This window comes from Vombatus ursinus, unplaced genomic scaffold (genome assembly GCF_900497805.2).
Source record: "Vombatus ursinus unplaced genomic scaffold, bare-nosed wombat genome assembly UNPS02014778.1, whole genome shotgun sequence".
Classification (NCBI taxonomy): domain Eukaryota; kingdom Metazoa; phylum Chordata; class Mammalia; order Diprotodontia; family Vombatidae; genus Vombatus; species Vombatus ursinus.
Genome location: NW_020954556.1, coordinates 25,784,688 through 25,797,736, shown reverse-complemented (window position 1 = coordinate 25,797,736; position 13,049 = coordinate 25,784,688). Strand labels below are relative to the sequence as shown.

Genomic DNA, 13,049 nt, shown 5'->3' with positions numbered 1-13,049 from the left:
CCTCCCCCCACAAAAAAAAAAAGTGGACCAGCTACATTTTGAAAAACCCCAGAGGACAGATACGGTCTGGTACTCACCCTTCTCTGAAGAACTCTACTCACAGTCTAGCTCCAACACTGGGAGGTAGGGAAGGGAGGGTGTCTGGCTGGCTGGAGGGGGTGGATGTGTGCGGTGGGGGGGTGTCGGTGCGTCAGTGGAGTAGATGATTGGGAGTTTGGGAAGGGAAAGGTACTTAGTGGAGAAGGCGGTGGTGGGGAGGGAATGGGGAAAAGAAAATAAAGTCTAAGGGAGAAATAGATTGAGAGGTGAAGGGATGAGAAGGTGGGTGGGTGAGAAGGGGAAAGAGTAACCCCTTCCCCAAAATAAACCCACAAACCACCACCACCCCTGGAAGAGGTGAGAGGGAGGGGCAATAAAATAATTAAGGAATGAAAAAGCGTTGGGTCAGTGATTCTCTTAAAAAAAAAAAAAAAGGCTGAGAAAGGAACAAGGACCAGACTTTAATGGAAAGCCCGGGCTGGCAGGAAGGCAGCGAGGAGACGCTTTTGCTCTATCCCATCCCTTTGCAGTCCCCGAGCAGAGGAGGAGGCTGGCTGAGGGGGAAGTTGCTGCCGCTCATGAGGAGGAGGAGGTTACACTGTAACAAGTACAGACAGACAGCCATGGATCAGAGGGGAGCTGGGAGCGGCGGCGGCCGAGGCAGCGGCGGCAGCCGAGGCAGCAGCAGCGGCGGCGGCGGCGGCAGCAGCAGCAGCAGCGAGCGGCGCTGGCGGCAGCAGCAGCAGCGGCGGCGGCGGCGGCGGCGGCGGGCGGCAGCACCGCCTGCTCGGCTAGCACAAGACATTTAATTGGATTGATGGGTTGTGCAGTGACTCACAGACTTTACTGAGTCGTACAGCAGTCCCCGCCCAGCTGGACAGGGAAGATGCTGGGAGGGGAGGGGAGGAGGAGAAGAAGGAGGAGGAGGAAGAGGAGGTGGGGGAAGAGGCTGAGGAAGATCCGTGAGAGGAGGGGAAGGCGGTCGATCGACCCGACCCAGGGGCGAGGCGTTGGAAGGCGGGGTGGGGGGGAGCAGGACGGAGACGCCCAATGGCCGAGCCAGCCCTGGGGACGGACGCGAGCTGCGGCCAATGGGCGTGCCGCTCCCTAAGCTGCCGCCGTCACCCCCGGTCCAATGAGTCTTCTAAGGACACTGCCGCGAATTTGGGGGTGGGGAGGGAGAGTATGAGAGTAGAGGGGAGGAGAAGTGGGTGGACGTTGAGACTGAGGAGGGGTGAAGGAGAGAGAAAGAAAAGAGAAGCCCCATTCTCGCTGGTGGGCGGCTCTTTTTTCTCCCCCCCCCGACCATGTGCTGCCTCCACCAATCGGAGCGTTGCCAGGGAGGTGATGGGCGTACTGATACAGCCAATGAAAAGGAGGAGGGGTAGGCCTGGGAGCCAGGGAGGAAGGAGTGGGCGGGTGTAAGCCCCTCCCCCCTACCTTTCCCTCTACGTTTGGGTTGGTCACGCAAATAACTGTGTGAGGGTTGGGGCTGCCGGGGAGGAGGAGAAGAAGAGAGCTGGGGTTGCTGGCTGCGTGACAGAGATAGGGACTGACTGTGCTGCCGACTCTGAGCAGGGAGGAGGAGGAGGAGGCAGGCAACTTACTCAGCTCGCTGAGCTGCTGCTTCTGCTGCTGCTGCCGCCTCGGCCTCCCCCGACTGGGGAAAGAAGTCCCACAGACCCCTTCAGGTGGCCCCGGGACTGGCTGGGCTGCGAGGTGTGAAGAGAAACATTTTTTTAAATCCCCAAACTTTGGCCCAAATCTGGGCTGTGCGGGCCACATGAGCCCGAGAGGGTGTAGACGGCCCTGCTCAACTGTCGGGGCACCTTCGAGGTGGTTTGACAAGGGGGTGGGGTGGGGGCTGTGCCACCTTTGCCCTCTTTTTTTTTTTTTTTACTAGGAGTCGGGTTTAGGGCAAGTTCAAAATATACACACTCACATACTTATATACACATGCACCACATTATATATGTGTATCTGTATATACACGCAGAGACATATACACACATACCCCTTGTTTCTGATTTAATTTATGAAAAACCTCTTCTAACTAAATTGACCACAGTGGTGAGGGCTGACCCTCACCTTACCTCCCACCCTTTAAATCTCCATCTCTGCACTGGTCCCACTTGACCTCCACTCCCTCCCCTCCCCCTTCTCTCTTCTCTACCTTGCCCCTCTATGCTGGCAGCAAAGAGGATGCACACCCATTGGATCCTCTGCTAGCTAGCTGTCTATTCCCAGGAGCCATGGCTTTTTTCCATTTCTTGGCTACTATCCAGCAGTCATCTCACAGGCCTTAACCCTTTCCATGCTTTTGAACTGAGGAAGAAAGGAACCACTCCTAGGTCAGCAAGGGGGAAAAGAAAGCAAACAAACCAACAACCACCCATCACCCCCACTGCCGGGTGAGGTTCTGGCTGGGCACTAACTAAAACTTGGTCTTTATAAAGCAAAGAAAGAGAAATCAGAAGTCACACCTGCTGCAAAAGGAAAGGATTGTTTTAAAAGAGCCCTTCAGAAGATGACCCCAAATCAGTTTTCTAGGTACAGATCTACCAGGTTATTAAAGCCAGTAACTTAATTTTTTGTACATAGAAAAATTACTCAATTTCTAATATGGTTACTGAATATATTCAAAAATGCCCTATGAGAAAAGAAATCTAAATTTCCAAAACCTTTTTTTTTTCCTCCCCCCCCCCGAAGTTGTTTTATAGCTTAGGTAAATGTGACATCAAAGTTTTCTATAGAAGTGTTTTACTAATAGGGGCTAGAAAAGGAATTGGTCCTGTAATTTCATTAGTAGGGAACTCCTGGGAGAGCAAATTCCCTCTTCCAATGCAGGTTGGCTCGATTGCAGTTTACAATTGTAGAGACTTCCAAGTGCCAAGGATCACATAGCCAGTTATGTGTCAGAAGCAAGTCTTGAACCTATGTGTTTTACATTGCCTGTCCATTATACTACAATGTATCTCTTGTATTAGTACATAAAATATATTGTGTGCATATAATACATAGTAAATAGACTTTAGATATACAGTAGTGCCTTCTATCTAAAAATCTCTATTAGAGTTAGGTGACCCAAAAGCACAGTTGGCCACAAGACAAATTTTTAGTGACACTCTACTATTTCCCAGTATATAATAATAGCTAACATTTCTATAATGCTTTGAGGTTTGTAAAACACTTTACATACAGCATCTCTTTTCATCTTCACAACCTTTCAAGAGATGTGCTATTATTATCCCCCTTTTACAGATGGAGAAACTGAGGCCCAGAGAGGTTCAAGATCATATAGCAAAGTAAGTCTCTGAGGCAGCATTTGAATCCACGTCTAGCTGACTCCAATTCTAGTGCTCTCCCCACTTCAGCATTGCGTGTCTTTTTCATATTCTACTCTCTTATTCCCTCTCTCTTTTTTAATCTTTCCATCAACAACTCTCTTTGTCCTTTACCCTCTCCCCCCACCCACATTTTTCTTTTCATCTTGACTAGCAAGGGCAACTAACTACCAGTTAATTCAAGGCAAAATGGTGAAATTGACAAAATGTTTCTTCTGTTTCCTGGGTGTGTTCCCACAGTTCTTTTTTAAAATGAAACTTAATACAAAAATACTTCATGTATAGTATTATTCTCAAGATTTTAGTTTACTAGAGACATATGGCATAGCATAGACCGTTTTAGTCTTATGCCCCTCACACCAGTTGCCTCCGTTTCTTCTCTTTTTTATATCTTTTCTCCCATCCTCCTTCCTCCTATATTTAGGTACAGTGAGACACAAATAGAAGTAAAAATGTGATTTTAGTTTGAGGGAAAAAATGAGAGCAATTGAGGAGGGACAGTTCAGGCAGCAAGAAAGATGAGAGTGAGAAAGGGAGTCAAAAAGAAAGGGGTATGAACAGAAAGAGATTAGGCAGAGATGCAAAAGGAATAGAGGTCTTAAAGTCAAGAGAAAATTGAGAGGCCATCTGTCATGATCTGCCTCTTCTCCCATATGTGGTGAGGCCAGTACTTTTGTGTTGGATGGAAAGCAGAACCAAAGGCAGTGATTCTGTTGCTGGGAGAATGGCAGGATGGGGAGTAGGGCAAAGGTTGCTAGCCTCTTTCAGTCTTCTCAATCCCATCCCAGCTCCTATAATTTGCATGGAACATGAGGGGGCCATGATGCAGGGTTAAAAGCAATCTCCCTACCACAACTTTATTCAGCTCCTTTGCAATTTCTAAGTGCATCCCTGGAAAAAAATTTGCTAGGACCAGTTGTATAGTAGGAATTAAAAGGAACTTTATGACCATAACTCAGATAAAAATTGAACTGAAAGAGTCCAAAGGAATGTCTCTGCAGTTTAAAAAAAAAAAAAGCAGAGTAACAGAAAATCCCAGTTCAGCTGAGAAAGCAGTTAACGTGACGATTTCACCAGAGGATATCAGTGTCTCTCTAGCTTCAGAAGTGTGAGTTACTCCACCATGCATGGGCCCTGGCCACAAAGGATCTCTGTGTGTGCCCTTTCACATGTGTTTACTGCATATATTCTCTTTCTACTTATGGTATCTTAACCAGTGAGAGAAGATACTACCACATTTAGGGAATCAAGTTTTCATTAACACCTTACTATGCTGTTTGACTCTATGTGTTTCGCATTTAATGCATGTGCTCTCTGGTTGGCTGATAAAAGAAACATATCAGTGGGGTTTCATGGCCTGTAGTAGTAGACTGGATACAGGATATTCGCCTATACCCAGAATATGTCTCAGACCTGGAGTACTATTGGGGGATCAGATTTTGGGGGTAGGATGTAGATGGTATGTCAATTCTATACCGCAAAATTTCTTGACATCATCTGCCGTTCTCCCTTGTTTATTTTTGATGAAGTGGTCTTCTTCTTGCCAAATCCAGTGCCTCTGAGACCTTGATTCCACCCATTTCTGAATCATCTAGTAACTTTTACCTTAAATTATCCCTTCTTTCTCTCTACCTTCAATCTCTCACTAGTGGATAGCTTGCTGGACTTGGAGTCAGAAAGATCTTTATTCAAATCCCTCCCCAGACACTCATCAGCTGCGTGACTGAGAGCAAATCACAACCTCTACCAATTTATTTCCTGATCTGTAAAATGGGAACCATAATACCTCACAGAATATTATGAAGTTCAAATGAGATCATGTATGTAAATCTTACATAAATGTTAGCTATTATTATTATTGTTAAGAGGTCTGTCTTTGCTGCTTACAAAGATATCTAGTTCCTCCCCATCCTTAAAAAACCTTACTTGACTCAGTAATCTCCTTGAGCTATTATCTCTCTTCCCTGTCATAGCTAAATTCCAAAACCTGCCAACCATTCCTTATCTTCACTTTCTCACCAATCATTCATTTATTTGTGTATGGGTTTATTTTTTAATCAACAAAAATCCACCTTCTCACCCTCCTACCCCAACCACCTCCACCACCAACAGCTGAGGACAAAAGAAAAACAAAACCCCTTTTATAAATACAAGCATACCTTAGAGATATTGTGGGTTCAGTTCCAGACCACTGCAATAAAGCAAATATCACAATAAAGCAAGTCACATGAATTTTTTTGGTTTCCCAGAGCATATAAAAGTTATGTTTACACTAAACTGTAGTCTATTATGTGTGCAATAGCATTATGTCTACAAAAATGTACATACCTGAATTAAAAAATACTTTACTGCTACAAAAAATGCTAACCAGCATCTGAGCCTGCAGCAAGTTGTCATCTTTTTGCTGGTGGAAGATCTTGCCTTGATGTTGATGGCTGCTGACTGATCGGGGTGGTGATTGCTGAACATTAGGATAGCTGTGGCAATTTCTTAAAATAAGACCACAATGAAGTTTGACACATGGATTGATCCTTCCTTTCACTTAAACACTTAGAGGCCATTTTAGGGTTATTAATTGGACTAATTTCAATATGGTTGCATCTCAGTGAATAGGGAGGCCTGAGAAGAGGGAGAGAGGCAGGAGCAGCTGGTCTATGGAGCAGTCAGAACACACACACACAACATTCATCAATTATGGGTGTGGTTCTTGGCACCCCAAAACAATTACAATAGTAACATCAAAGATCACTGATCACAGATCATCATAATGGATATGATAATAATGAAGTTTGAAATATTGTGAGAATTATCAAAATGTGACAGATACATGATATGAACGTGTACTGTTGAAAAATGGCACTGATAGACTCGCTCAATGTAGGGTTGCCACAAATGTTCGATTTGTAAAAAATGCAATATCTGTAAAGTACAATGAAGCAAAGCACAATAACATAAGGTATGTCTGTATATATGGTCAAGCAAAACAAATTTCTGCATTGGACATGTCAAAAAATTGTCTCTTTCTGTACTCTTGAGTCCTTCATCTGCTAGGAGATGCTTTATCATTAGTCCTCTGGAATCATGGTTGATTATTACAGTGATCAGAGTTCCTAATTCTTTCAAAGTTGCTTGTGTTTACCATATTATTCTCATTATTTAATTGTTCTGATTCTATTCACTTCACTCTGCTTCAGTTACCATCCCCTTCCTCATTTCTTACAGTACAATATTATTCCATCACATTTATATGCTGTAAGTTGTTCAGCCATTCCCCGGTTTATGGACACCCTCTCAGACTCCCATTCTTTACCCTCAAAAAGAACTATATTTAACACACTCTTAGTTAGAATTTATTTTACTTAGGACTAATTCCCCTTTAACCTATCCTCTCTCTAATTCTTCCTTCCTCCATTTCCCCTTTCCCTCTTATTTCCTTATTGAGTGAAATGATTTCCAAACTCTACTCTGTATATGCATTTTTCCGTTCTTTCACCAGTTCAGATGAGAGTGAGATTCAAATGGCAGCTGCTACACTCTCTACTCCCTTCTTGTTTGCATAGCTGTCTATTTACCCACGATAATTATGTGAGATAAATTTCCCTAACTTTCCTTTCCTTCCCCATTTAATATTTTTTTTGTCTCTTTCCACTCTTCTCTTAGTATCATCAAAATATAACAGAACCACTCCAAGGTCTTCTGTCTACTCTATGACTTCTGATGATGATAAGGTTCAGAATGACACATGTCATCTCCCCATATTAGAATGTAAGCATGTTATCTTTGTCTAGTCCTTTATCATTGTTTATTATTGTTAATCTTTTACATTTTTTTTTTAACTTTTGTGTTTGAACTTCAATGTTTCTACACAGCTCTGGACTTTTGATGAGGAATACTTGGAAGTTCTTTATTTCATTAGAGGTCCATGTTTTCCTCTGTGTGATAATCAGTTTTGCTGGTTAAGTTATTGTAACATGTGAGCTTATATCCTTTCCCTTCTGAAATACTGTGTTCTAAACTCTCCACTACTGTATAGTGGTGGTTAACTGCCAAACCATGTGTGATCCTGACTCTAGCCATTTGGAACATGAATTCTTTCTGGTTGCTTACAGTATTTTTTTCTTTGACCCGGAAGCTCAGGAATGTTAGCTGTGATATTCCTGGAAGTTTTCATTCTGGCATTTCTTTCAGGAGATGATCAGTGGTTTTTTTCTATTTCCACTTTGACCTCTAGTTCTGAGAAATCTGGGTAGTATTCTTTTAAGATTTCTAGATAAATAAAGTCTTGGTCTCTTTTGTTATTTTTTTTTTATCATTGTATTCAGGTAGTCCAATGTTTCTTCAGTTTTTTTCTACTTGGTCTGTTTTTCTAGTCAGTTGTTTTTGCTGTGAGCTACTTCAGGTTTTCTTCTATTTTTTTTCACCCTTTTGAGTACATTTTAATATTTCTTGTCTCATGGAGTCATTGCCTTCTATTTGTCCATTCTGATTTTTTAGGGAATTTATTGCTTGGGCCAGGTTTTGTATCTTTTGTGCCAAGCTATTAATTTCCTTTCCAATTCTTCCATAGCTCACATTTCTTTTCCATTTTTTCCCCTCTAGCACTCTTATTTCTTTGATTAAAAATATTTTTATCTCTTTTATTTAAACTCTTTCTTCATCTGTCCTAGGACTTCTAGTTGAATTTGTGGCCAAGCTGTGTTTTACTTTAAAGCTTTGCTTATAGATGTTTTAGAGATATTCTCTTCTGGGTTTGTATCTTAAGCATCTCTGTCACCATAATAGCTTTTTATGGTAGAATTCTTTTTTTATTTGTTTATTTGTTTGCTCACTCTTCCAGCCTACTTCCTGACTTCAGATCTGAGGTTAGGGTCAGGCTCTGCCACACTTCTGGAGGAAAGGTCTGGGCTGGTCTTGGTGCTGCTTTCTTGAGGTATTGAGTGATGTATTATTCCCAGGATCTCAGGGACAACTCAGGCTGGGGACTAGCAAGTTTTTAGTGCTCCCAAAACAGTCTCATCCAGGGTAGAGTCTTATTGCTGCCCCCTTGGTCTGATCTCTGCAAGTTCCTGATCTGGGTTTGGGTTTGAATGTTCTTAGACTCAGCTACTATCTACTATCTGGGAAGCATCACTGGTTCTGAGTAATGGAACTGCAAGACCCCCTTTGGTCTGGGATTCCTGTCTTAGAAATTCCTCTGTAGGCTTTGTTCAGACTGGGCTAGAAGCTGGAACTGAAACCCTTCTCTGCCCCTACAAGTCTCAGCACTACTGTTTGCTTTTGACCTTGCTTCTCCTAGCCTAGAACCTCTTGTAGTTCCTTTCCTCAGAATGCCACCCCTGAGTGCAGGTTCTTTTCCACATTCCACCCTGGATCTATGACCTGGAACTGGGTGGGGTACAACAAAGCTGCCGGTTGGCATCTGCATCTTCAATAAGCCCTAGAATGGGTCTGGGACCTTGTCTTGCCTCACTGCACAGCCTTTCCCTACACACTGGAGTAGTCTATACAAAGTGTTCCTGCTCCAGAATCTGCTGACCTCTCTGTCCCCTTATGTTGACATGGGCTGGAAAAAAAATCATTGTGACTTTTTCTTGGATTTCTCTATCAAGATTTTGTCTTCCCATGTTTTTGTCATACTACTTCTTCCTCGTTTTTCATCTACCTGTCTGACTATTCCTTCTCAGTTTCCTTTACCTGATCACCATCTGTGTTCAGCCACCAAAGTTCATCTTCTCCTATCTGAACCACCCCCATAAGTTCCCCTGGGATTTAATTATCATCTTATCATCTCTATGCAGAGGTCTTCTATATCCAGCCTTGATCTTTCTCCTGCCCTCCAAATTAGTCAATTAGCAAGCCTTTATTAAGCACTTACTATGTGCCACTGTGCTAAACACTGAGGAACATAAAGAAAAAACAAATCTCTCATTGCCTATTTGACAACTCTACCTGGATGTCCTATTGGGATCACCAACTCAACATGTCAAAAAAGAACTCATTGTCTTTTCCCCCAAATCTGCTCTTCTACATTTTTCTATTTCATCCCACTCACCAAGATTTGCAGACTTGTCATAGGATTATAATTTAGAACCTGAACAGACCTTAGAGGTCATCTAGATCAGCAATTCTCAAACTTTTTGGTCACAGGACCCTTTTTACACTCTTGAAAATTATTTAGGTCCCCAAAACAGCTCTTCTTTGTGTAGATTATATCTATCTTTGTTTATCATATTAGAACTTAACATGTCTTAGTATTATTATAAAAATAGTTTTGACCTTGTGGACCCCCCCAAAGAATCTCAGGAACCCCCAAGAATCTCTGGATCACCTTTTGAGAATTACTGATCTGGACAAACCCCCTCATTTTACAGTTGAGAAAATTGAGGCCCAGAGAAGTTGTCACGACCAAGGTCATACAGTACTATATCTAATATTCTTTTTCCTGTGCCATGGTGCTCTAACCTCCCATTTCCAATGAGTTGCCAATATTTATCCATTCTACCTCTGCAATGTATCTTGCCTTTATCCTCTTCTATACACTCATGCAGCTACTACCTTAGTTAAGGCCCTCATTACCTCTCACTTGAAGTATTGCAGTAGCCTGCTGATTAGATACCTGACTAAAGAGCTCTTGCCCTCTCCAAACCTATACGGTCTTCCTAAAGCCCAAGTCTGACCATGTTAATCCTCTGCTCAAGAGTTTTCAGTGCTCCCCATTGTCTCTAGGATGAAATACAAAACTTGTTTGCCATATAAAACTCTTCATAGTTTGGCACCTCTACCTTTCCAGGGTAATTTTATATCACTCCCCTTTGAGTATTCTATATAAAGTAGCCTATTGGCTGATCCTCAAACTTAGTTTTTCCATCTCCTTCCTGCTTCTATGCCTTTGTGTAAGTCACCCCCTCATCCCTCACCCCCACCCTCAAGCCCACTTCCTCTTTACCTCTTGCCTCTTACAATCACTAATTTTCTTTTAAGGCTCAGCTCATGTGCTATCTCCTACAGGAAGTTTTTCCTGATACCCTTGTTAAATGTTCTTTTTTTCTCATATTTTCAGGTACATATTTGCCTGTTTACATGATCTATTGCTCCCATCCAGAAAATATAGTCTTTTTGGTGGCTGGAGCTATTTTTTTTTCTTTTTAAAGTTTTATTGATGAGTTTTGTTTTCAACATTACAAACATTTCCAGATTACTCCCAACCAGTGAAAGCTTTTATAATAAAGTAAAACAATTAAACAAAAGTAACATTTCATCTGAAAGTGCATGCAACATTCCATACCTGTAGGCCTACCAATCTGTTTTTGTTTTTTAAAAAAATTAATAGATATATATTTTTTTCTTCTTCCCATTTCTACTCTATTAAAAAATACGAAAAGAGCAACAAATTCCTTGTGACAAATAAGCATAGCCAAGTAAAATAAATTCCCTCATTGACTATATATAAATATGCATACATATGCATGTGTATATGTAAATACACACATTTATAGTATATACACATGTATGTATATACACACACACATATATATGTATGTATGTGTGTGTGTATGTGTATGTGTGTGTGTGTATATATATATGTAACAATGACTACCCTGGCTCCCAATGCCTGAAAGCCAGGTATATTACATTTTGTCTAAGTTTTCTGCCATTGGCCACAGCTCCTATGGAAAGTGTTTCTCCAATTGTAGGGGGTGCCTTTCCCCTCAGTTCCATTTAACCACTTAACAATCCAATTAGCTTTTACAGAGGAAAAAACATACAACATTGCCCCCACCCCAGCACCTGTGGGCATAATCTCCCTTTGTACCACTTCATACTCTGGGGAGGGAACCAAGATTAGGTTCATAGTTCATATGTAGCCCAGTCCCAAATTTCAAGCCAAAAGTGGGCTTGAGTTTCAGGTTTCCTGGCTTCTTGTAGCTTTCCTGCTGGGTAGCCTGGAATCCTGCTTCTAAGTTTGCCATGGCTCGAACTTCAGGATACAGGAGGGGATTCCACCACCTTCACCTAGAACTAAAAAGAACAAACAGAACAAACCAAAACAAAAGCCTCATCCCAAACTTGTCTCAGAGTCACAGGATAAAAGGAGGGAAGGGAAGAGGTAGCCCTTCCTTCTACTCAGTCAATTCAGAGCTTCTATGTTGTGGGTGAACTTGGACCCTTTACCCTTTCTGGATGGCAAGGGAAAGAGAAAGATACTATTCCGGGGTGGCAATTTTAATGACATAGTCTTTTCTGGCTACACAGCCAATCAAAAGAGGCTACTCCCCACTATGTGATAGGATTATATAGAATATATTCTCCCAGAAGTTGGTCACTCCATCTTAGATGATCTGAGAATGCTTCAACACTCTGTTACAGATGTACATATGGGTATATATACACATATATGTAGATGACTCCCAGATCTATAACTCCATCCCTCATTTCAGTCCAGAGCTCCACTACCAACAATACCACCAACTTGCCTTTGGATATATTGAATTTAATGTCCCTTAGGTGTCTCAAATTCAAAACAAAACAAAACTTCTCCACTTTATTCCCAAAATCTACCCCTCTTCCAAACTTCCCTATTTCTGTCAAAAAAACCCATCCTTTCACTTGTTTTTCACATCTTAGGTGTCATTCTGAATTATTCACTTTTAGGCACCCCACATATTAAGTCTTTTGCCAAATCTTCCCATTTCTTCTTCCACAACATCTCCCATCTTTATCTGATTCTCTCCATTCACACAGTCACCCACCGAGATCAGGCCCTCTATCACCTCTTGCATGGCCTATTGCAATTATTATTATCACTCCATCTTCAACATAGATGCCAAAGTGATTTTCCTAAAGCATAAATTTGTCCATGTTTTGCCTACTCAATAAACTCTAGTAGCTCCTTATTACTTCTAATCAATCAACAAACATTTATTAAGCACCTACTATGTACCAGGTACTGTGCTAAGTGTCTGGGATACAAAGAAATACAAAAGATAGTCCCTGGTCTTAAGGAATTCATAGTCTAATGAGGGGGACAACATGTAATTAACTATGTGCAAATAAGACATACATATCCTAAACTAGAGATAATCTCAGAGGGAAGGCATTAAAATTAAGGAGAACTGGGTAAGATTTCTTGTAGACTTCTAGGATCAAATCAATTAACAAGCATTTATTAATCACTTGCTACACACTGGGCTCTGTGCTAAATGTACAATCCCTACATATAAGGAATTTGCATGTAAGTTCCTCTTTTTGGCATTTAAAACCCTTTACACCCTGAGCTCATCCTACCTTTCCTGCCTTATTACACAGTACTGTCCTCTAAGCTCTTTACTTTACATGCCACACCAACTGGTCTTCTTACCATTCCCTACCCATGACTCTCCATTTGTACCAGTTGCTCACCTCTACTTCTTAAAACCCATGGTTTCTTTCACGACTCAGCTCTAAAGTCACTTTCTATATGAGGCACTTTATTATCAGCCCTCATTATCTGTACTTCTGGCCAAAAGAGTACATCATTCTTATATTTTGAACCATGATTTAGCAATTCAAATCCTATTTTCAAATACCATTTTCCTAATTGGCTATCCACTTCCCAAATCAGTTTTTCTTCTCTGAAACTCATGCTTTCTAGAGTTTCAGTCACCAGCAACAATGAAAACACTGGTG

At 41.7% G+C, this 13,049-nt stretch overlaps 1 protein-coding gene across 1 annotated transcript in view; it reads right to left on the bottom strand.

The window, feature by feature from the left end:
- SERTAD2 (SERTA domain containing 2) overlaps window positions 1-697 on the bottom strand; it is a 144,897-nt gene extending 144,200 nt beyond the window's left edge. The window contains exon 1 of the mRNA XM_027865229.1: window positions 78-697. The gene's annotated coding sequence lies outside the window, so the exon portion shown is untranslated. The remainder of the gene's footprint in view (window positions 1-77) is intronic.
- Window positions 698-13,049: the final 12,352 nt, after the last annotated feature.